Source organism: Loxodonta africana, chromosome 7, assembly GCF_030014295.1.
Source record: "Loxodonta africana isolate mLoxAfr1 chromosome 7, mLoxAfr1.hap2, whole genome shotgun sequence".
In the NCBI taxonomy this organism is placed as follows: domain Eukaryota; kingdom Metazoa; phylum Chordata; class Mammalia; order Proboscidea; family Elephantidae; genus Loxodonta; species Loxodonta africana.
In genome coordinates this window covers 131889964-131913196 of record NC_087348.1, presented here as the reverse complement: position 1 = coordinate 131913196, position 23233 = coordinate 131889964, and positions in this window count along the sequence as shown.

Here is a 23233-nt window from a genome sequence, read left to right as displayed (position 1 = left end):
TGTCCTCAATGTAAAAAGTGTTAGCATGGGTCATTAAAGGAAAAAACAAAGCAAAACAAAACAATAATCTCCAAAACAGAGTTGACCTAGTATGTCAGTTTTGTATTTATATTTGAATAGGTGAATACCAAAAATTTTCATACTCCACTTCAACTAGACTAAAAAAACACACAGGAGAATTCATCCGGAAGTATCCAACTTCCCCCATTCTAAAACCGAAACCAAACTGTTGCCATGGAGTCGATTCCGACTCGTAGTGACTCTATAGGACAGAGTAGAATTGCCCCACAAGGCTTCCAAGGAGCAGCTGGTAAATTTGAACTGCCAGCATTTTGGTTAGCAGCCACGCTCTTAACCACTGCACCACCAGGGTTCCTCCCCAATCTGTATCCTGCTTAATTTCTGCCTGCTCCGCTCCAGGTGAGCAATATTAACTCACACATTAATTTTTTCTTAAATTCCGTGGCACAGCAAAACTACGTATTTTTCTTTTGAAAAAATGCCTTCTATTTGGCTGGGAACTACACGTTATTTGTTTTAAAATAGAAGTAACCTCGAACCTCTTTCCTTCCAATTCTAGCTGGACTACAGGTTGAAATTAAAAGGAAAAGGTAATAATGCCAACCAAGGGGGCCGCCATCACAGGTAAACCATGAGCAGGAGAGACCGAGGATGGAAAATCTGAAGAAGTCACAGGCTCAGAGCCAATCTGTTTCAGGACATCAGTCAGTCCTGGCCTGAGCACTTGGAAGTTTGCTGCTTCCAGAATGAATGATCAAGGATCTATGGGGAGGTGTGCGACTTTATTATTTGAGCTCCTGGGCCACCATCATTTGTTTTCAATGCTTCCTTTGTGGGGTTGCCCTTGATAGCTAGGTATGAATGCTATCTCCTCCTTCTTATTTAAGTCAGAGTGCAAAACTGAGAGTTGGCCTCACATCTTGCAAGTAGAAAAAGAATAGTTAGACACAGATGAACAACTATCGGGGGGGGGGGTCCTTCTCCACTAGGGCTTCGTAAATAAAAAGCAAGAATAATGCTTTCTTCAGCCAGCCTATGAAATGGAGGAACAGTAAGAGCTGGCTGAATAATGGAGAAGAGAGTTAGTGGTACAGGGAGAGGGAAGTGTTATACAAAGGCCCTGGCGCAGAAGAGAACTTGAGGTGTGGAAAGGTCAGCGTGAAAGAGTAATGTGTGAGAAGAGTCTGGAGAGCTAGGAAAGTTCCTTTAAGGCACCTAAGTGGAAAAATCAAATAAACAGTTGAGTCTCTGGATCACAAACTCAAAGGGGAGTTCTGAAATAGAGATAAAAACTGTTGAGTCATGTAAGTCAAGATTGTAATTAAAGCCACGGGTAGAATGATATCACCAAAAGACAACATAATTCCCAACTTGGGCTGTTCTTTAGAATCCTCTGGGAGGTTTTTTAAAAAAATCCTGATAGCCAGACTGCACAATGAACCAATTTTTAAAAATCTCTGAGGATGAGACCCTGGAATCAATATTTTTTAAAGCTATCTAGGTGATTCCCCAGATGCGGCCTTGTTTGAGTGCCACTGGGCTAAAGAGAAAATACAGCACAGAAAATGAGGGGAAGCTAGAATAAAGAGTTGAGAACACCAATACTTAAAAGCCTGGTCGAGGAGGATGAGGCTGCAAAGGAGACAAAGAAGAAATGTCCAGAAAGATCAGTGGAAAACCAGGAGAATGTAGAGTCACAAAAGGAAGGCGTTGTCAGCGGTATTGAGTGATGCTGACAGCTGAATACAGTAAAGACTGAAAATGTCCATTAGCGTTAATCACAGGGATGTGATGAGTGGTCAGTGGTGAGCTTAATGAGAGCTGTCGGATGTGATTGAATCAGAAACCAGATTGTGCTGAGGACTGAGGTGGAAGTGAGAACAACTTTTGAGAAATTTGGCTGCAAAGAGGAAGTAGATTGAAGAGATAGATCATGGGCTATACAAACTTCTATTTTGTTTTTGCAAATGAGAAATATCTGAGCATGTTTAAAAGTTAAAAAAAAAAGATTAATAGCTTTGATATACAAATAATAATAGCATGCATTTACTGGGAAGCTGTGAGAAATGGAACCCCAATACAGATGAAGAGACTGGACTTCGATAGCAAGAGGGAACAACTCCTCCATGTTATTACAAGGGAATGAAGGTGGTATGGGTGGAAGTATAAGCAGACTTCTGTGTGCAGAGATTAGAAGAAAAAGGAGTTCTGGTGCAAGTTCAATCTTGCATATGAAAACAGCACGAAAATTCTGTATTAATCCATGTCCCTTGTTTGGCTTCAGAAATTATGTTTCTGGGAAGAACACCCTTACCCATGGGCTGCTATCCATGTGTGCTAAATATCTCGTTGGCAGGCATTGCCTCCCAAAGTCCCTGTTCATATACATACCACTAATACATTAATTCATCTAAGCAGAAGTTATTACTTAGCTGACTACTTAGAGATTGAGTTCCTGATGTTAAAAACACATAGATTTATTCAACAAAAGGTTTGCTGAGTGCCCACTCTGTGCTAGGTATTGCACTGACTTCTGAGAATAGAAAACAGAAAAATGAACAAGATGGAGAACTTGAAATCCCCTCTCACCCTGTCCTTGCTCCCAAAAGACTTATAATCTAGAGAGAAGAGTAGTGATTAGTAAGTGACATATAATGATTAAAGATTCAAATCACACATAGCTTAAGCCCTTTAACATTGTGTTTGTTGTTTCAAAGTCACATCCTAGTACAAGCTTGGCTTTGTAAGTGGTAGCTGTCTAAGACACCGCAGTTTTTCACCACAAGATATTTCTAAGGGAAGTGTAGTTCAACACCAAAAGCCTTTACTATCAATGTCTATTGGGAAGAATGGAACTCCTTGGTGGTATAAATGGTTAATGCCTTTGGTTGCTAACCAAAAGGTTGGAAGTTCAAGTTCACCCAGAGGCACCTCAGAAGAAAGGTCTAGAAATCTACTTCCAAAAAGCCAGCAATTGAAAACCCTATAGAGCACAGTTCCACTCTGACACACATGGGGTCATCATGAGTCTGAGTCAGCTCAAGGGCACCTGATACTGGCTAGATGTATAGTGTGTTTATACTCCCCTAATGGGGTGGGGTGAGAGTGGCGTGGCTGATGTGAGTAACTACGGAGCCCCTGCTGGCTCTAGGAGTATGGACGAAGTATTAAAACCAGGAGGAGGTACAAAGATTTGTTAAGTGGGGAGGCCCAGTTTGGCATATAAGAGAAGTGAGTCTATACCAGTAACAACAAAAAGAAGTACCTGAGGTAGATCCAAGGAACCCTGCTTGTACAGTGGTTAAGCACATGGGTGTTAACTGAAAAATCAGCAGTCTGAACCCACTTGCTGCTCCATGGGAGAAAGATGTGGCAGTCTGCTTCCCTAAAGATTTACAGCCTTGGAAACCCTACGGTTTCCAAGTTCTACTTCCAGAATTCTACTCTGTTGTATAGGGTCGCTATCAGTCAGAATTGACTCGATGGCAATGGGTTTGGTTTTTGGGGTTTGAGGTAGATACAGAAACTGGACTGGGGCTGATGGTCTTTGGGAAGATGATGTCAGGCATAATTGTTGTTAGGTGCCGTCAAGTTGGTTCCAACTCATAGTGACCCTATGCACAACAGAACGAAATACTGCCTGGTCCCGAGCCATCCTTACAATCGTTGTTATGCTTGAGCTCACTGTTGTAGCCACGGTGTCAATCCACCTCGTTGAGGGTCTTCCTCTTTTCTGCTGACCCTGTACTCTGCCAAGCATGATGTACTTCTCCACAGACTGATCCCTCCTGACAACATGTCCAAAGTATCAGGCATGGTTACCATACTGCAAAAGCTTGATACCCTGCATACTGAATGCTCTGTGTGGAGAAATGTCTCAATCACCTTCAACTCTGTAGATAAGACATAGTTATGCACTAGAGTGTATGTATTCACTACATGCTATTATTGGCTCTTGATGTTCCTGGTTACTCATATCCATAATGAAGTTACACCTTTCTACAACCTTGAGACTGATAGATGTCAGGAAAATTCATTTGTTAGATCAGATAACAATTTGTAGTGCAATAAAAGAGATCAACTAGTTCCCTGTCTTTTTAATTTGTCCATTAATAACATCATTCTTTTTGATGAGTTGGATGCATGTCTACCTGTAACAGGAAATAGGAAGCTAAGGATTCTCTTAGATGATGACTCTATCGTTATGAACTGCCAGTGCTTTTAATGGACAACTGACCTTAATATCTAGGCTTCAGATCAACTATGCTAAAACCAAAGTTACCGTTTTAGAAACATGCCCTCACATAGCTAGTAACTCCAGAGCGATCAACTGCATTCAGATACTTAGATGGCCAACTACTGTGTCTTGAAGACTGTTATGGGAAGTTAATTCCCCAAGTCTAGACATTCCATGGAGCTCTGGTGTCACAATTGTTAAGAGCTCACCTGCTGGAGGCAGGGCCAAGATGGCAGAATAGCCAGACACTGCCAGCAATCCCTCTTACAATAAAGACCTGAAAAACGATTATATTTATCACAAGCTAGGAGCCCTGAACATCAAAGGCAAAGTTAGAAAATGGACTGAGTGGCAGGGGGAGGGAGAGACAGTTCACAAGCGGAGAGGAATTGCTGGACCTGAGCCACCAGGAGCACTCAGGCACCATTCCCGGGAGCAGCTGTGGTGGGCTGGTAGTAGCATTCAGCCGCAGTTTCCTCAGGGAGAAGCAGCCAGCCACACAGCCTACTCACACCTCCAGAACGAGAGAAGAACGGCACTCTCGGCAAAAGCTAAGCACTTGCGTATATTTTACAGCCCCCGCCACCCCCAAGCCGCCTTCAGAGGTCATGGATTTCCCTGGGCCTGAGATAGACCCTCTTGAGTGCCTGGAGCCATTCTCCCAGCCTTGGAGAGGGAATAAATTCACAACTGGGGGAAAAGATAATTTGCCAGCCCTGCTAACCTGGGGAGCTCAGGACAGAAGCAGCTCCTGTCCAAGTATAAACGTCTGTGGACTTTGAATAACTTCTCCCCTGCATGGACCTGTGTGGGTCTATTTTGGGAGAATAGGCCCTTGTTGGCAGACTGCAGCTATTTCAGCTGTGGGGTGGAGAGGTGGGTGTTTGATGTTTGACGCTGCTTTGCCTATTAAACAGGGCCCTCACCTACCCACATCAGGGGCCTAGGGACTGGTGGCTCCACTCAGGTCACCCGGTCACCCTCAACAGAGGTCCAAAGATAACTGGTACCTCCTAGTCCTTACAACCCAAAGCACTGGGGGCCCAAGATCCATCTGCAGAACCTAACACCCAACTGCATGCTCTAGGGCAAAGGGATGTGCTTTCATCAGAGACACTTGGGGAACAATTCTCAGCCCCCTGCCTTGTTCAGAGCATCACCTCCTGCTACAACCAGCTATGGGTACCTGCACCAATCACCCCTGCCCCTCTAAGACTGTAAAACAAAGCCTTTACCACACACTTGATGACCAGCTATCTGGACACCTAAGCTGAACCCATACAAAAAAAGTAAGTGGACTCCTAGACTGATATACCTTATAGCAGCTCTAGCCATCTGAGGACAGGATGTTAGAGCTTCAAAGGTGAAAATAATCAACCTAGCTCACTCAAGCAACCTATTTGGGCGTATCAAAACAAAACAAAGCAAGAAGGTAGGATACAGTAAACAAACTAATACAATAACACAGATGGCTCGGAGACAACAGTCAATATCAAATCACATAAAGAAGCAGGCCATGATCTCTTCAACAAGCTCTCAAAACAAAGAACCAAGGGATCTTCTGAATTTCTGATTGCTGTATCTCTATGGATTCTTCTAGCTTATTAAATTTTTCATTATGTTCCTGAAGAATCTTTTAAAGTTCTTCAGTTGCTTTACCTGTGTGTTCCTTGGCTTGTTCTGCCTATTACCTGATCTTCTTCCTGCCGTCTTGAAGCGTTCTGTATATTAATCTTTTGTATTCTTCATCTAGTAATTCTAGGAAAACGCTTTCATCCACAAGATTAACAATAAAATTACAGAATTAGACAACTCGACAGAAAGTCAGAAGAGCAGAATTGAGCAAGTGGAAGGCAGAATTGGTGAGCTTGAAGATAAAGCACTTGGCACCAATATATTTGAAGAAAAATCAGATAAAAGAAATAAAAAAATGAAGAAACCTTAAGATTCATGTGGGACTCTATTAAGAGAAATAACCTATGAGTGATTGAAGTACCAGAATAGGGAGGAATAACAGAACATACAGAGAGAATTGTTGAAGATTTATTGGCAGAAAACTTCCCTGACATCATGAAAGATGAGAAGATATCTATCCAAGATGCTCATCGAACTCCACGTAAGGTAGATTTTAAAAGAAAGTCACCAAGACATATTACAATCAAACTTGCCAAAACCAAAGATAAAGAGAGAACTTTAAGAGCAGCTAGGGATAAACGAAAAGTTACCTACAAAGGAGAGTCAGTAAAAATAAGTTTGGACTACTTGGCAGAAACCATGCAGGCAAGAAGGCAATGGGATGACTTATTTAAAAAATTGAAGGAAAAAAATTGCCAGCCAAGAATCTTATATCCAGCAAAACTGTCTCTCAAATATGAAGGTGAAATTAGGACATTTCCATATAAACAGAAGTTTAGGGAATTCACAAAAACCAAACCAGAACTACAAGAAATACTAAAGGGTATTCTTTGGTCAGAAAATCAAAAATATCAGGTATCAACCCAAGACTACAACACTGGACAGAGCAATCAGAAGTCAACCCAGACTGGGAAATCACAAAAATAAATCAAGATAAAAAATGCTCAAAACAGGGAAACAGCGATGTCATTACGTAAAAGAAGAAAACGTTAAAACAATAAAGAGGGACTAAGAAATGTAGTCACAGATCTTCCATATGGAGAGGAAGACAAGGCAATACAAAGAAATAAAAGGTTTAAATTTAGAAAAATAGGAGTAAATAATAAGGTAACCACAAAGGAGAGAAACTATCCTACACATAAAAATAAAATACAAGAAAAAAAGAGAAACTCAGCAGAAACAAAATCAATGACAATGAATATGAGGAAAGGACAATATAAAAAGACAATCTACTCAGCACATAAAATTAAGTGGGAAAAAGAAACTGTCAACAACACACCAAAAAAAGACATCAAAATGAAAGCACTAAATTCATACCTATCCATAATTATGCTGAATGTAAATGGACTAAATGCACCAATAAAGAGACAGAGGGTGGCAGAATAGATTAAAAAGCATGATTCATCTATATGTTACCTACAAGAGATACGCCTTAGAGACACAAACTAAAACTCAAAGGCTGGAAAAAAAATATATCAAGCAAACAACAATCAAAAAAGAGCCGGAGTGGCAATATTAATTTCTGACAAAATAGACTTTAAAGTTAAATCCATCATGAAGGATAAGGAAGGACACAATATACTGATTAAAGGGACAATATACCAAGAAGAGACAACCATATTAAATATTTATGCACCCAATGACAGGGCTGCAAGATACATAAAACAAACTCTATCAGCATTGAAAAGTGAGATAGACAGCTCCACAATAATAGTAGGAGACTTCAACACACCACTTTCGGAGAAGGACAGGACATTCAGTAAGAAGCTCAATAAAGACACGGAAGATCTAAATGCCACAATTATACCAACTTGACCTTATAGACGTATACATCTCACTCCAATGAGGCTGGCATTAATCCAAAAAACACAAAATAATAAATTTTGGAGAGGATGTGGAGAGTCTGGGACACTTATACACTGCTGGTGGGAATGTAAAATGGTATAACCACTTTGGGAATTGATTTTGCACTTTCTTAAACAGCTAGAAACAGAACTACCACACGATTTAGCAAACCCACTCCTCGAAATATATCCTAGAGAAATAAGAACCTTTACATATACATATATGCACACCCACGTTCATTGCGGCACTGTTTACAATAGCAAAAACATGGAAGCTACCAAAGTGCCCATCAATGGATGAATGGATAAATAATGTTATATTCACACAATGTAATACTATGCATTGGTAAAGAACAACGATGAAACTGTGAATCATTTCATAACATGGAGGAACCTGGAAGGCATTATGCTGAGTGAAATTAGTCAGTTGCAAAAGGACAAATATTGTATAAGACCACTATTATATGGACTCGAGAAATAGTTTAAACAGAGAAGAAAATATTCTTTGATGGTTGGGCGGGGAGGGAAGGAGGGTGGGAAAGGGGTATTCACTAATTAGATAGTAGATAGGAACTACTTTGGGTGAAGGGAAAGACAACACACAATACAGGAGAGGTCAGCACAACAGGACCAACCAAAGGCAAAGAAGTTTCCTGAATAAACTGAATGCTTCAAAGGCCAGTGTAGCAGGGGCAGGGGTTTGGGGACCATGGTTTCAGGGGACACCTAAGTCAATTGGCATAATAAAATCTATTAAGAAAACATCCTGCATCCCACTTTGGAGAGTGGCGTCTGGGGTCTTAAACTCTAGCAAGCAGCCATCTAAGACGCACCAATTGGTCTCAACCCACCTGGAGCAAAGGAGAATGAAGAATGCCAAAGACAAGGTAATTATGAGCCCAAGAGACAGAAAGGGCCACATAAACCAGAGGCTGTATCAGCCTGAGATCAGAAGAACTAGATGGTGCCCTGGCTACAACCAATAACTGCCCTGACAGGGAACACAACAGAGAACCCCTGAAGGAGCAGGAGAGCAGTGGGATGCAGACCCCAAATTCTCATAAAAAGACCAGGCTTAATGGTCTGACTGAGACTAGAAGGACCTCAGAGGTCATGGTCCCCAGACCTTCTGTTAGCCCAAGGCAGGAACCATTCCCAAAGCCAACTCTCCAGACCTGGATTGGCCTGGGTAATGGAATAGAAAATGATACTGGTGAAGAATGAGCTTCTTGGATCAAGTAGACACATGAGACTATGTTGGCATCTCCTGTCTGGAGGGGAGATGAGAAGGCAGAAGGGGTCAGAAGCTGGCAGAATGGACATGAAAAGAGAGAGTGGAGGGAAGGAGTGTGCTTTCTCATTAGGGGGAGAGCAACTAGGAGTATATATAAAAAAAAAAAAGAGCAATTAGGAGTATATAGCAAGGTGTATATAAATTTTTGTATGAGAGACTGACTTGGTTTGTGAACTTTCACTTAAAGCACGATAAAAGTTGAAAAAGAGGAAAAAAAAAAAAGAGCTCACATGCTAACCAAAAGGTCAGCAGTTTGAATCCACCAGCCACTCCTTGGAAACCCTATGGGGCAGTTCTACTCTGTCCTATAGGGTCACTATGACTTGGAATCAACTGGACGGCAACGTATTTGGTTTGGTTTAGATATTCTATGGGTATTTCATCTACACTTAAATGACCATAGCCATGCTTTGTAGCAATTGTATAATATACCACTTTAGATATAGAAAAGATCTTAGAGATTATCTGTTTTAGAGATAGAGATAGAGATATATACATCAAATCTGCTGCTGTCGAATTACTTCCAAGACGTATATATCACCAGTTGCTACTGAGTGGACGCCGACTCATGGTGACCCCATGCGTGCATGCAGAACTGTGCTCCATGGGGTTTTCAATGAATGTGACTTTTAAGAAGCAGATTGCCAGACCTTTCTTCCAAGGTACCTCTGGATTGGGTGAGTTCAAACCACCAACTTTTGGTTAGTGGTTCAGTGCTTAACTGTTTGCACACCCAGAGACATATATATATATATATGTATGTATACACACACATACATATATATGTCTACTACATATCCACACAAATATGTATATATGTGTATACACACATATGTGTATGTATATGTGCTGTGTGTGTGATTGCTATGTTTTGTTTTATTTTGTTTTTTAATAATGAGGAGCCTGAGGCCCAGAGGGAGAGCTTAGCAGATTGGTAGTCACAGGTTGTCATGGATTGAATTATGTCCCCCGCAAAATGTGTGTATCAACTTGGTTAAGCCTTGATTACCAGTAATGTGGTTGTCCTCCATTTTGTGATTGTAATTTTATGTTGAGAGGATTAGGGTGGGTTTGTAACACCACCCTTACTCAGGTCACCTCTCTGATCCAAGGTAAAGGAAGTTTCCCTGGGGTCTGGTCTGCATCATCTTTTATTTCTCAAGAGATAAAAAGGAAAGGGAGGCAAGCAGAGAGTTGAGGACCTCATACCACCAAGAAAGCAGCACCAGGAGCAGAGCGTGTCCTTTGGACACGGGGTCCCTGCACCTCAGAAGCTCCTCAACCAAGGGAAGATTGAGGACAAGGACCTGGAGCCAACACCCTGAATTTGGACTTGTAAAAAAAAAAAACCTACTAGACTGTGAAAAAATAAATTTCTCTTTGTTAAAGTCATCCACCTGTGGTATTTCTGTTATGACAGCACTAGATAACCAAGACACAGGTCCAGGCTAGAGCCCAGGGCTCAGGGAACCCAGCGTGGTACTCTTTCCCCTCTCTCCTCTCATTCCCTCCACTCCGGAGCCCTCAGCCTTTGACCTCCTTCTCTTTTACTGGAAACCCTGGTGGCAAAGTGTTTAAGTGTTATGGCTGCAACCAAAAGATGGGCAGTTTGAATCTACCAAATGCTCCTTGGAAACCCTATGGGGCAGCTCTACTTTGGCCTATAGGGTAGCTATGTGTTGGAACCGACTCGACAGCAATGGGTTTGGTTTGTTGTTTTTTGTTTTTCTCTTTTGCCAGGGGAAAGTAGTTAAGTTTACCAGAATCAGCTCCCAATGCTGAAGCCTTTCCATTTAAAGCCGTGGGGAGGAAATAATTAAATTGAAAGAAGTCACAGCATTTAAAGTGCCGATATACACCAGGGATTTTTTTCTTTTTCTTTTTTCTCGTGTGTTTATGAAGAGAATTAATCATGAATACTTTCACCTTGGCAACCCACTGAGCTGGAGTTGGAATGAAACAATCTGTGCAGTGAGAATCTTCTCAAATATTCAAATACAGGCTGTTTAATAGACTTCTAACATATTTCATCTAAATGCATAGGATTTGTTCTATGAAGGCCATAGATTCAATCATCCAGTACATTCTTGGGGTGCTTAGCCTGGCTACCCAGACAGGAGAAATTGCACCTGAAGCAAAGTTGATGAAAATGAGCCAATTCTACATTTGGGGCTTTAAAAATACTTGTGAGAAGTCAGTATCCACTGGCCAAAATGGGCTTTCTGATCTTGTTTTCTCTTTTAAATTGTCTCACCCTCTGCCTTCTGTTGATACAAGCATCTGCTGTTGCATTGGAAATGTGACCTAGCAGGAAGGGTGTTGGGCTGAGGAGCTTACTTCATTCCTGTGTGTAATCCAGAGGAACACTGCTCCTTAGTTGCTCGGATGGCTCTGTCTTTTCTGCCATTGCTGCTTTGACTATCGCAGCACATCCAAGAGAGTGTCAAAATCGACTTAAAAACCATAAATGGCCACAGAAGGGTAGAGGCAGAAGGAATGGAAATGTAGTTTTTTATACATTATGTCCTTGAATTTTTCCAACAGTCCTGGGAAGTAGGTAATGTTGTCTTCCCTTTACAAATGAAGAAACTGTAACTTTGAGAAATTAAGTGGCCTGGAAAAGGTCAAAAAGCTAAATGAAGGTCAAAATTGGGGTTCAAATTCCCAGTCCAGGCTCTTCGCACTGTGCAACACTAGCTCGTATTCTCATTTACTCTATGAAAGTGGGGTGATTTGTCCTTTCCTGGGTGATGTTCTGTGGATCAGCTGATTGTGTAAGCAGTCAAGAAACCCAGTGGGCACATAGCTGGGCTCTGTCCTCTCGGCTAAGATCTCAGGGCTAACCCTGGAGGCCCTTGAGCCCTTGGATACATGTCTACCTGTAACAGGAAATAGGAAGTTAAGGATTCTCTTAGATACAGATGACATGACTTTGTCATCATGAACCACCAGTGGCTTTAATGGACAACTAACCTTAATATCTAGGCTTCAGATCAACTTGAGCCCTTGAGTGTGGAGTACAGGAAGTCTGAGCTGTGCTGCCCAGCCTTGCAAATATACTCCTGGATCTGAGAACTAACTCTAAGCCCCTGCCCTCAATGCTGATAGCCAGATTGATTCACAGCAGATTGATTTACTCTCTGTCCTTCAAACACTTTTTGTCCCAGTGCTGTCCTTGCCTCCTGCTGAGAACGCCCTTCCTCCAGCTTTCTCCATATGTCATTTTCTTCCTCGTCAGGGCTAGCTTAAGTGTCCTTTTCTTGGGATGCATCTCCCCCATCGCCTCAGCCCTCAACACTGATTCTCAGAAGAGCGACAGCATTTCCAGTGTTAGATGCCTTCCCTGAACCATCTCCATCCGCACACGGTGGATATACAAGGGTGAAAATGAATTCAGGCCATGCCACATCTTTGCTTACCGCCTTCCAGTTACAACACCTGCCCACCCACCTTACCAACTTTGTCCGCTATCAGGCTCCAAACACATTGTCTTTTCTTTTGTTCCTCAAATACACCAAACTCCTGTGTTAGTGCCTTTGTACCCTTGTTCCCTCTGCCTAGATCCTTCCATCCCCAAATCTTCCCATGCCTGAATCTTTCTTGTCATGCGTGTCTCAACTCAAATTTTCCGTAGAGGCAGGCCTCCCTCCAAATAGTCCCCCTACCTAAATACCCACAATCACTCACTAATCCAGTTCCCTATTTGTTTTCTTCATAGCATTTACCACCACCTGACATTACCTTGTTCATTTGATTGGGTTGTTCACTTGACATCTGCACAATCCCAAAGAATGTGAGTTCCAAGAGGGCTGGGCCTTATTTATTTGCTCCCCACAGAGTCCTCTGTGCCGGGACTGTACCTGGTCAATAATTATGTGCTCAATGTGTAGAAGAAGGGAAGAGAAAAAGAGGGTGAGAAGGAAAGAAGATCCATTGGTGGCATTGGTGTTTAAATGATGCTCTATAATCTTTAAAGCCTTTTCATATGTATTACATACATATACATATATATTTTAGTTTTTAAAGAATTTCTAGGCACATCTAGTTGGACTGGACTATCTGGTGGAGACTATGGTAGTTGTGGTCTGTGAGTCATGATTTACCGTCTTTAATCCTTGTAACAACACTGTGAAATAGGTACTAAACTCACCCATTGTATAGACAATAATTGTTAACACTTGTTGAGGACTCTTCATGTACTTTGTTCATAAACGGAAGAATGAGAAAACTGAGGCACATAATCGCATATAGTAAGTTGCGGAGATAGTTTGAACTCGTTTAGCCTGACTCAGAGCCCTTGCTCTTTACTAGCACACAAAGGCCATGGATGCAGAGAAGTCCCTACCATCGTAAGGGACTCAGACTTGAATCTTTGAGTATTGGATTTCGGGCTCTTGTTTTTTCTTCCATGTTGCATGGACAGTGTACCTGGTGGTAGGAGGTGGAGGATAGAAGGCAGGGAATCTAGGGAGAATTTGTGAAGAAGGGAGGGGCCAGAATGAAAACTTCCCCTACTTCCTCCATAAATCAGATATCTTCCCTTTGCCCTTTCATATCTACTCCCCACCTTCTCTGTCCTGCTCTGTGACCCAGAAGACTCACCTGTAAGGACTATACCAAAGGGCTCCCTTGACTTCCTGCTTCCAGTTGAATTCAGCGCTGGAGAACATCGGTAAGAGAGAGGAAGCTGAGAGGTATGTGAAGAGAGGTTGTTTATCCTCCAACTCCCTCCCATGAGGCCACAGGTAATGCCTCCTCATAGCCCCTCAGTCCTTCATCCTGGGCGTGGTAACAGCATTCCTCTGTTACTAGCCCCAGACCACTGCACTCTACTATCCCCACTGGTTTCCCTACACCCTGCCACAACTTTGTAAACGGTCCCTGTATTAAAATCTCCTCAAATTATTCAATGTGAGTGTTATCTATTCATTTCCAGTCACAACTCTGACTTACACATTGCACTTCATAGTTTTACCAGTGAGGCAAAACTTCACCATTACGAGGCTGGCCTTTCATAAACTCCCATCTTTTGAGGAGCAAGTAATTGGCCCTTTACTGTCTAGGAACTTCATTTTCGACAGATTATTTTTGTTATTCTTACAACTGTTCTGGTGACTAGCCTTTATGTGTATATTTTGTACCTTGTTGATCTTTATAGCAACTACAATTTACTAGTAGATGCTATAGTCAAATTGTTAAGAAAATTTCCATTTGGTCTCTAATTTCATTTTCAGTACAAGCTGCTATTTTAATTAAAATTTGGGAAACCAGAAAAAAGGAAACACCTCAATGCAAAAACTGTTTTCATTTCTTGTATCCCATTCCAGTCTGCACAGGCATTCTTATTTTTACATGGTATGTATATAATTTTGGATTTTCTCCTAATATTATACCATAAGCATCCACTCCATAATTATTGTTTGTAATGATGACATGATATTCCATGTGATAGATATACTACAATTTGCACAGTCAATTATATTTTCTGAACAACATGGTAAAAAGCATGCTGGTTTGGAGTCAGACAACCAGAACAAATCTTAGCTCTTAGTCACTAGCTATGAGAATTTCTTTCAGCCACTTAACTTTTCTGCACTTCAGTTTACTCATCCATCAAATGGGAATTGTAACACATGTCCTTTCTATGTCACAGAGAGGTTGTGAAGACTAGCTGAGATATGAAAATGTTTTGTGAACACTATAATTGTATATCCCCTTGACTACTGCGTTACATCACCCTGTTCAACTTTGTCCGTAGTCCTTATCTCTATCTGAAATCACACTGCTTTAAACATTGGTTACTGCTTGTCTCTCCCCACTAGACCGGAAGTACTGCAAGAGTTGAATTTTGCCCTTCTTAATCCACTCCTGGAAACCCTGGTGGTGTAGTGGTTAAGTGCTATTGCTGCTAACCAAAGGGTCGGTAGTTCAAATCTGCCAGGCGCTCCTTGGAAACTCTATGGGGCAGTTCTACTCTGTCCTATAGGGTCGCTATGAGTCAGAATCGACTCGATGGCATTGGATTTGGTTTTTTGGTTAATCCACTCCTGAATCTCTGGAGTCAAGACTAGTGCCTGATGCATTGTAGGTTCAAGAAATATTTGTTCACAAATTGAGAGACTTAAGTCTGTTTTAATTAAATAATGGGAGAAAATACCCCGATGGTACCAAGATTTCATTTCCTTAAGCTACTGCAACAGTCATGTGATTTCTACCACCCTGGGAGAATACAATGAATAAGCCCCTGGGTGGTGTAAATAGTTAATATGCTTGACTGCTAACTGAAAGGTTGGAGGCTTGAGTTTACCCAGAGGCACCTCAGAAGAAAGGCCTGGCAATCTACTTCCAAACAATCAGTCACTGAAAATCCTATGGAGTACAGTTCTGCTCTGACGCATGTCGGGTCTCCAAGAGTCAGAATTGACTCCATGGCAACTGGTAACTGGTTAAACAATTAGAAATCTACCTAATAGCAACAATAAGACCCACTAAAAGGTCTGTGGGCATTTACAAAAGCTTTAATTCATATTAAGCAACATTAACCTGCGCTGTTCTAAGTGACAGCTGTGCTTTGGATTAGGCAACATATCCTAGGAAGGGAAGAAACAATTGAAAGAAGGGTCCTGAGCCCTGAGTCTTGGTCTCTTGCTCCAGCATATAGTGACAAAACCCAGCACTTTCTCCTCAAAAGATGCCCAACTCCAATAGCATCCATGATTGATTACTTCTGTGCAGACAAGTCCCAACTCTGTATTTCTAGCCTTTTTCTAAACCTAAATCCTGCAGTTCTACCAAAATGTCTGGCCCATACTTCAAACACACCATTTCCCAAACTTAACTCATCATACATTTCCATTTCATAAACTAGTTCTTCTTCCTCTTGCATATGTTTGCTATGTCCGTCTTTTCCATCTATTAATGGAAACATCATTCCCCAGGCCACTTGGAATCCAAATCTAGGCATCACCTCCAGCTCCTCCCTGCTCTTTAGCTTCCACATTCAAAGAGGATGTGACCTGCCTGTGCTTGGCTTCACTGCAGTGGTAGATTGGCTTTTGCTCATCCCAGAGTGGAAAGGAAGAGGGAAAGCTCAGAAAGAGAGTTTTGACTGAGAAAGAAAGACTAAATGGTCTTTGGGAATCTAAACAGCAACCGAGGTAACAATATCCCAACTAGGCCGAACGAATGCACTAAACTAGACTGAAGATACACAAACAGCAAAAAATAAATTATTTGCTGTAGGCAGAGTTGAGGGCTCACAGTCAAGTACTTGTTGTTGTAAAATATGATTCCATTTTGCCTACCCTGGTTTGTGTCTGACTTGTAGTGTGTGCATGCTCTGTGGGCTTGATGAGCAGGAAATGTGACCGGGAACAAGTGGCTAAGACAGACAGCCCCTCTTGAGTGGTTTGTGGGTTTCCAGAAGGGGTGGTAAGTCATAACAACAATCCCAGAGAGGCATACCTCAGGGACAGTCTTGCAAGTAGAACTTTCCATATCTTCAGCCATCCTGAGCAAGAGAATACATACTCACAGGGCTGGAAGTTTTATGTAACAGCTGTTGGAGTGATGCTGTTTTATGTTTACTAAACTTATTAATGCAAGTCTGTGATGAGAACCCCCTTCCTATTTCAGATCGTCTCAAAGTACAAGGAGAGTGAGTGGGGGGTATGCAAACCAAGTCATCCTATTGTTCTCACATGGCATGTGTGTTCATGGCTTTTCTCATCTACAGAATTACTGATTCCACAACAGAGCCTCATCTATGAGGTCTGGCACTTAGCTCTCAATAAATACTGGTTTGTGGAGGAGAAGTGTCCTTACTGTCTTCCCTTCACATCTCATTGTTTTCCCAATGTGCCTACTACATTGGTTGAAAGACTTCCTCCATTTTTTAGTCCAACTGAGCACAGGAAATATGATAAGAGCTAGAATACAGTTGACACTTTATTCAGGCAAGGCTTTCTGCTGTTGTGCTTTCCTCAGTGACAGGGGCAGCTGAAGAAACATCTGCTAACACCAAAAGCCCGGCCCCGGAAGGCCAGGCCTCTGCCCTCTAGGATAAAACTACTGCAAGAGTAAAACAAAAAAGCAACTTAAGTTTTGCTGACTTGTGCACATTCTCCAACATCCAAGGGTTAGAAAAAGAAAAAGAGAAGTTACATTTGCTAATTTAAGAATAAATGCTATTGGAGAAAACAGAATCATCCTCACTGGGTATCCTGTAGAATATTTCAAACCTGTCAAATACATTGGCCAAATTACAGAATAGTGAAAACCTTTTTATCATCTGCTTATTCAACCCTTGATAATTAAAAACATAATATCTAAGGAAACTTTTAAACTGTATTATGAACGTAGCATCTAGCACCATCCATGATAATTGAGAAGGACTCAATACATATTTGCTGGAAGAAAAGTAGGAAGAGGGGGAGGAAAGAAGGGAGGGAGGGAGGGAGGAAGAAAGGACTGAAAAAGTAGACGTATTATCATGATCTACAGTTCATAGCATTTCACTAGAGAATGGGTCTACCTTAAACTACAAGTTGTTCTTTGTTGACTTTAGAGAAGAGTTCTGTGGATACAGGTAGAAACTAATTCAACTCAATCTGATCCAATGCCAGTGAGAATATTTCTACCACTCTTTCTAATGAAAGAGCGTGGACGTTGGAGTGAGGCAAACCTGAGTTCTAGCCCCGCTTTGGCCAATCACTGGCATGTGAACTCCATCATCTTCATCTGAATCATATCCACATTGTAGATACAGTAAAGTGTAAGGTTAAGAGCTGAGCTCTGATGACAGGCCCCTTGGGTTAGATTAGAATACCAGTTCTGCCACTTACTAGCTACGTGACTGGGAGAAGTTAATTCTCTTCTCTGTGCCTTTTCCACTGATGTAAACTGGGACTAATAAAAGTCCCTCATTTGTGAGGTTTGGGAAGAATTAAATGAAATAATGCATGTGAAGCACACAAGCAGAACTTCGCACAGGGTTATTCAGTACATATTAGCTATTATTATTATGTCCTCAAGAAGGTAAACTCCTGGACAGCAGTTTGTTTACAACTGTAGCCGTAGTGGACGCCTAACACATAGCTGGTGCTCATTAACAATTTGATGAGTAAAGGAATAATAGATCCTCACAGGGTTGTTGTGGGGGAATTAATTGCTTAAACACATAAACTGCCTGACATGGAACTGTTGTTAGCTGCTGTTAAGTCTCCCCCCGACTCATGGTGACCCAATGTACAATGAGATCAGATCATTGTGACCCACAGGGTCTTCATTAGCTGATTTTTTTCAGAAGTAGATTTCCAAGCCTTTCTTCCTCATCTGTCTTAATCTGGAAGCTCCAGTGAAACTTATTCAGCATCATAGCAATATGCAAGCCTCCACTGACAGACGGGTGGTGGCTGAGCTGTGGAGCATTGGCCGGTAATCGAACCTGGGTCTCTCCTACATGAAAGGTGAAAATTCTACCACTTCCCCTAGCTGACACGAAACAGTCACTCTATAAATATTGGTTACATTTTCTTTTCCCTGATCACTCCCACAGAAGAATCCACATATTCCCTACATTGCTCCATAAGATGATCCAATATATTGATACACAGCTGAGTGTACACTGACCAGGGTTCTCTGTTGACTGAAGGGAACTAAGGAGGGGAACCTTCTTTGGTTTTTACGGGCTATGGGGATTATCCGCTGTGGTACTACGAGAGAAGCACCTCACTGCTGGGTTCTTCCACCAGTGCTGCCCTGGAAACAGTGCTGCTCAGGTGGGGCTCTGGACAGCGTGGGAAGAGGAAGGGGCACTGTACTGAATCTGTCACCAAGTTGTCAATCATGTGTGAATACGAGACAGGTTTTTCAGATTGCTGGTTCATCAGAACCCCAAGATGTCACATATCATCATCTCCTTTACTTTGCCCAGGTCAAAAGCATTATATTCTTCTTCACGAAGGAGAACAAAACAAAACCAAATAAATAAACAAAACAAAACTTCCTCTTATTCCAGAATTCTCTTCCACAAAGGCAAAAACATAAAGACCCAAAATCAATAATCTTCCCTGTCACCACCTTTCTGAATCCTCAAGAAGTTATCTTACACCAGAGTATTAGCATATTAAACTCTTAGAATCAGAAGAAATTTAGTGATCAAAATGTTCAGGGTATGTTGAGAATGTTGGGGTAAATCAAGAAGACTTTGGAGTAGAGACCCAGGAGTATCCAAATCCTGCTGTTGACTAGCTGTCTCTCCTGTGAGATCTTGGAAGGAGATAAACCCCAGCATCTTCAGGAAGGATCAGTGTACACCAACCTGGGGACCTGTCTTGGAGAAGCAAGAATTAGAAAGGATCAGAGGAAGCCCACTGCTCACCAAAAGTTTGGTGGTTCATACACGCCCAGTGGCTCTGGGGGAAAAACGTGGCAATCTCCTTCTGTAAAGATTACAGCTAAGAAAACTCTAGGGGTCAGCTCTACTCTGTCACACGGGGTTACTATGAGTCAGAAGAGACTTGACAGCACCCAACAACAACAACAGAGGAAACCAAAGAGATAGAGAAATGACTGGAGATTCTCTCAGGAAGAACAGCCTCAGTGCCTTCCCCTTCAGCCATATGCAAAGACACAGAAGAACAATTCTCACTGTATCTACTGTTAAACTCATGAACAATGGTCAATAAATGTCCTTGCTTCAAGTACCATTCCTCCTCCTTTGTGGTGGAGTGGAGTGAAATGCACTGAACTAACCCTGAGGGAGGACTGAGAAAGAGGCCCTGGTTTAGGAATCTCCTAGGCATGCTAGAGCCCAATATGGTGAAAGAACAAAATATTTAGAGTCAGAGAAACAAGAGTACACCCCTGGCTCCTCCACTTGCTATTTGTATGATTTTGTAAAAATCAGTTAGCTTCTCCATGCCTGGAGTTCTTCATCTGAAACTAGATAGTTCCTACCACATACAGTTGTTATGAAAATTAAAAGAAATAATGTTCGTAAAGCGCTTAGCAGTGTTATGATAAGTGCTAAATATATGATAAAAAAATATATGATAGCCATTATTATCTTTACATACAACCCAGCAGTATTGCTAATAAATGATTGTCTAAATTCTGTTAGAATATTCCTGGGAACAATGTGGCCATTACCTCACGAGGAAACTGGATAGCTGTAGAAAATTGTTTTTCTTTACTTGAGCAGACTCCTCTTGCTCCTACCACTTCCCCCAGAAAAAAATAAAATAAGAACACTCCCTCTTCCATATTGGGGCCCTGGTGGCACAGTGGTTAAGCATTTGGCTGCTAGCCAAAAAGTCGTCAGTTTGCATCCACCAGCTGCTCTGTAGAAATGTTATGGGGGAGTTCCACTCTGTCCTATAGGGTTGTTATGAGTTGGAATGTACTCGATGGCAACGGGTTAAGGATCTCTTCCGTATTAGAGTCTCTCGCATATTTGAAGGCAGCTTTCCTGTTCCCCTGAGTTTTATCTTCTCCAGCATAACATCCCCAGTGTTCTTAGCTATTGTATATGAATTAGTTTCTGGGTCCTTCGTCATCCTGATTGTTGCTCATCATTCCAAAGCAAAGATACAAAAATCTCTAAACATCGGTCTTAATTTTATTGTCACATAAAGGTATCCCTCTGTCATGGATTGAATTATGCTCCCCCAAAATGTGTGTATCAATTGATCTGGGCCATGATTCCCTGTATTGTGTGATTTTCCTATATGTTGTAAATCCTGCCTCTATGATGTTAATGAGGGAGGATGGGCAGTAGTTGTGTTAGTGAGGCAGGACTCAATCTACAGGATTGGATTGTGTCTTGAGGCAATCTCTTGAGATATAAAAGATAGAAGCAAGCAGAGAGAGAGGGATCTCATACCACAGAAAGCAGTGCTGGGAGCAGAGCATGTCCTTTGGACCTGGGGTCCCTGTGCAGAGAAGTTCCTAGTCTGGGGGCAGATTGATGAGAAGCCCGACAGAGACAGAAAGCCTACTCCTGGAGCTGACACCCTGAATTTGGACTTTTAGCCTACCTTAGTGTGAGAAAATAAACTTCTCTTTGTTAAAGCCAACCACCTGCAGTATTTCTGTTAAGGCAGCACTAGATGACCAAGATACCCTCTAAGTCTTCTCATACTGGATATTTCATCACAAACACTGACTAATCATGGAAAGAAAGTCATGCTCTTCAGGGTAAGGTGGATTACTAATAAAACTACCCAGGCTTGTTGATCTCTATTTGCCTGGAACAAGAGAAATGAGAGTCAGGAATAGGAGGAAGAAATTTAAGGTGTGGCTAATTGCCTGCATGAACAATGGCCTCCTTTGCCATGAGAGCAGAAGAACTTGACGGTGCCCAGCTACCATTATGAACATTTTGATCAAAGATGCTATAGGAGAATCTATGCTCAAAAGGGATAAGATGCAGAATAGGATTTCAAATTCTGATGGACTCCAGACTTTCTGGAGCCATGGAGGCTGAATGAACCCCTGAAACTATTGTGCTGAGATAATCTTTAAGCCTCAAACCAAAAATATCCCCTGAAATCTTCTTAAAACCAAAAAATAGTTTAGCTTAACTAGTAAAGAATGTCTGCCTTGAGCATTGTGCTCTTTTAAGAACTATCTATATGGGATGAAATTGACAACAGCAATTCAAAAGATTAGACAGGAAATTTAGGTGGCAGTGAGTTTACATTAATGGGGGAGGAACAACTCAGAAAAGGAGGGTGAAAATGGTTGCACAACTTGAATGTAATCGATGTCATCAAATTGTACGAGTAGAAACTGTTGAATTCATGTATGTTCTGCTGCGTATATTCTCAAAAACAACAACATAAGATTTAAAAAACTACCCAGGCTCATTAACTCACCCATCCAACAAATGTTCATCGAGCATATACTATAGTGTTGGGTACCTTGCTAGGTGGCTGAGATGCAGAGATGAACAAGACCACTGACTTGGCCCCAGGGATCTCATAGTTCAGTGAGGGAGACTGATGACAACAGGTAACTAGAGTGACATGGGAAATGAATGCACTGAAAAGGGAAGAGGGGTTGAAAAAGACTATAAGCTACTACAGGACAAGGCCCCATTCATTCTCCATTCTCCACATTCCATACAATCTTGTTCTCATACCACACACCACTCCTCACTGCAGCTAGAGTTATATTTTTTAATACAAATGAGATCATGTCACTTCCCTGCTTAAAAATCTCCAATAACTTTCCAATGCACTTAGAATAAAATCAAGCATCTTGCCCTTGCCTGTGAAGCACCAACTGTCTCTCTCCACCTCTCTGATTTTTTCTTATGCCACCCACCCCCTCTCTGTGCTCCAGCTACAAGAGCTCATGTTTGCCTCAAACATACCAAACTTATTCCTGGCATGGAGTCTTTATCCTGACTGTTTCTCTGTGTGGGATCACCTTCTCCCTGACCTTCATAAGACTTACTCTCCTTGCTATTCAGATCTCAACATACTGGCACCTCCAGGAAGCCTTCCCTACCTTCCAAACTAAAGTAGCTACCATGTTATTATCATATCACTTGATTTTAAATTTTCTGTTGAGAAATTTTCTATGTTCCTCTCAAATTTTCATTGTGTTTGTGTTTATTTTTTGTCTCTCTCATCAGAATATAAACTCCATGAAAGTAGACCTTGTTTATCTTGTTTTCCAGGGCTTAGCACATTGCCCGACACAACAGATATTCACTAAATAATTGTTGAATGAATTGATGGATTGTTGATGCCTCAATACCTAGCAGAGCATTGATACCTAGTAAGAGTTCATTAGCTGCTTGTTGAGAGAATGAATGAACTGAAACTGAAGAGAAAGCAGCATGACACTGAGCCCGTGGAAAACTCTACCTATGGCATAGTTTTCTTGTGGGGTGTCCCTGCCTGCCACCCAACTTTTATCCATTTAATTTTTGCATATGTGGAAATGAATTCATTAAAGTCTCCTAATGTACTCTAGTGTCATGTCCACACTGTTGGGAGCCAGATGGTCAAAGGAGTAATCTCGGGGTTTCATTGGTCGTAGACCTGGGCTCCACCCATAGCCTGACATACCAGAGGCTTTGCAGATACCAATAGTACTTAGCTGTTGTCTGGTGTTGGCTGCTACCCTTTCCACATACCTCATGCCATCTGCCTGTATAGGGTTCCTCCAGCTATCCCACTGCCGACAACT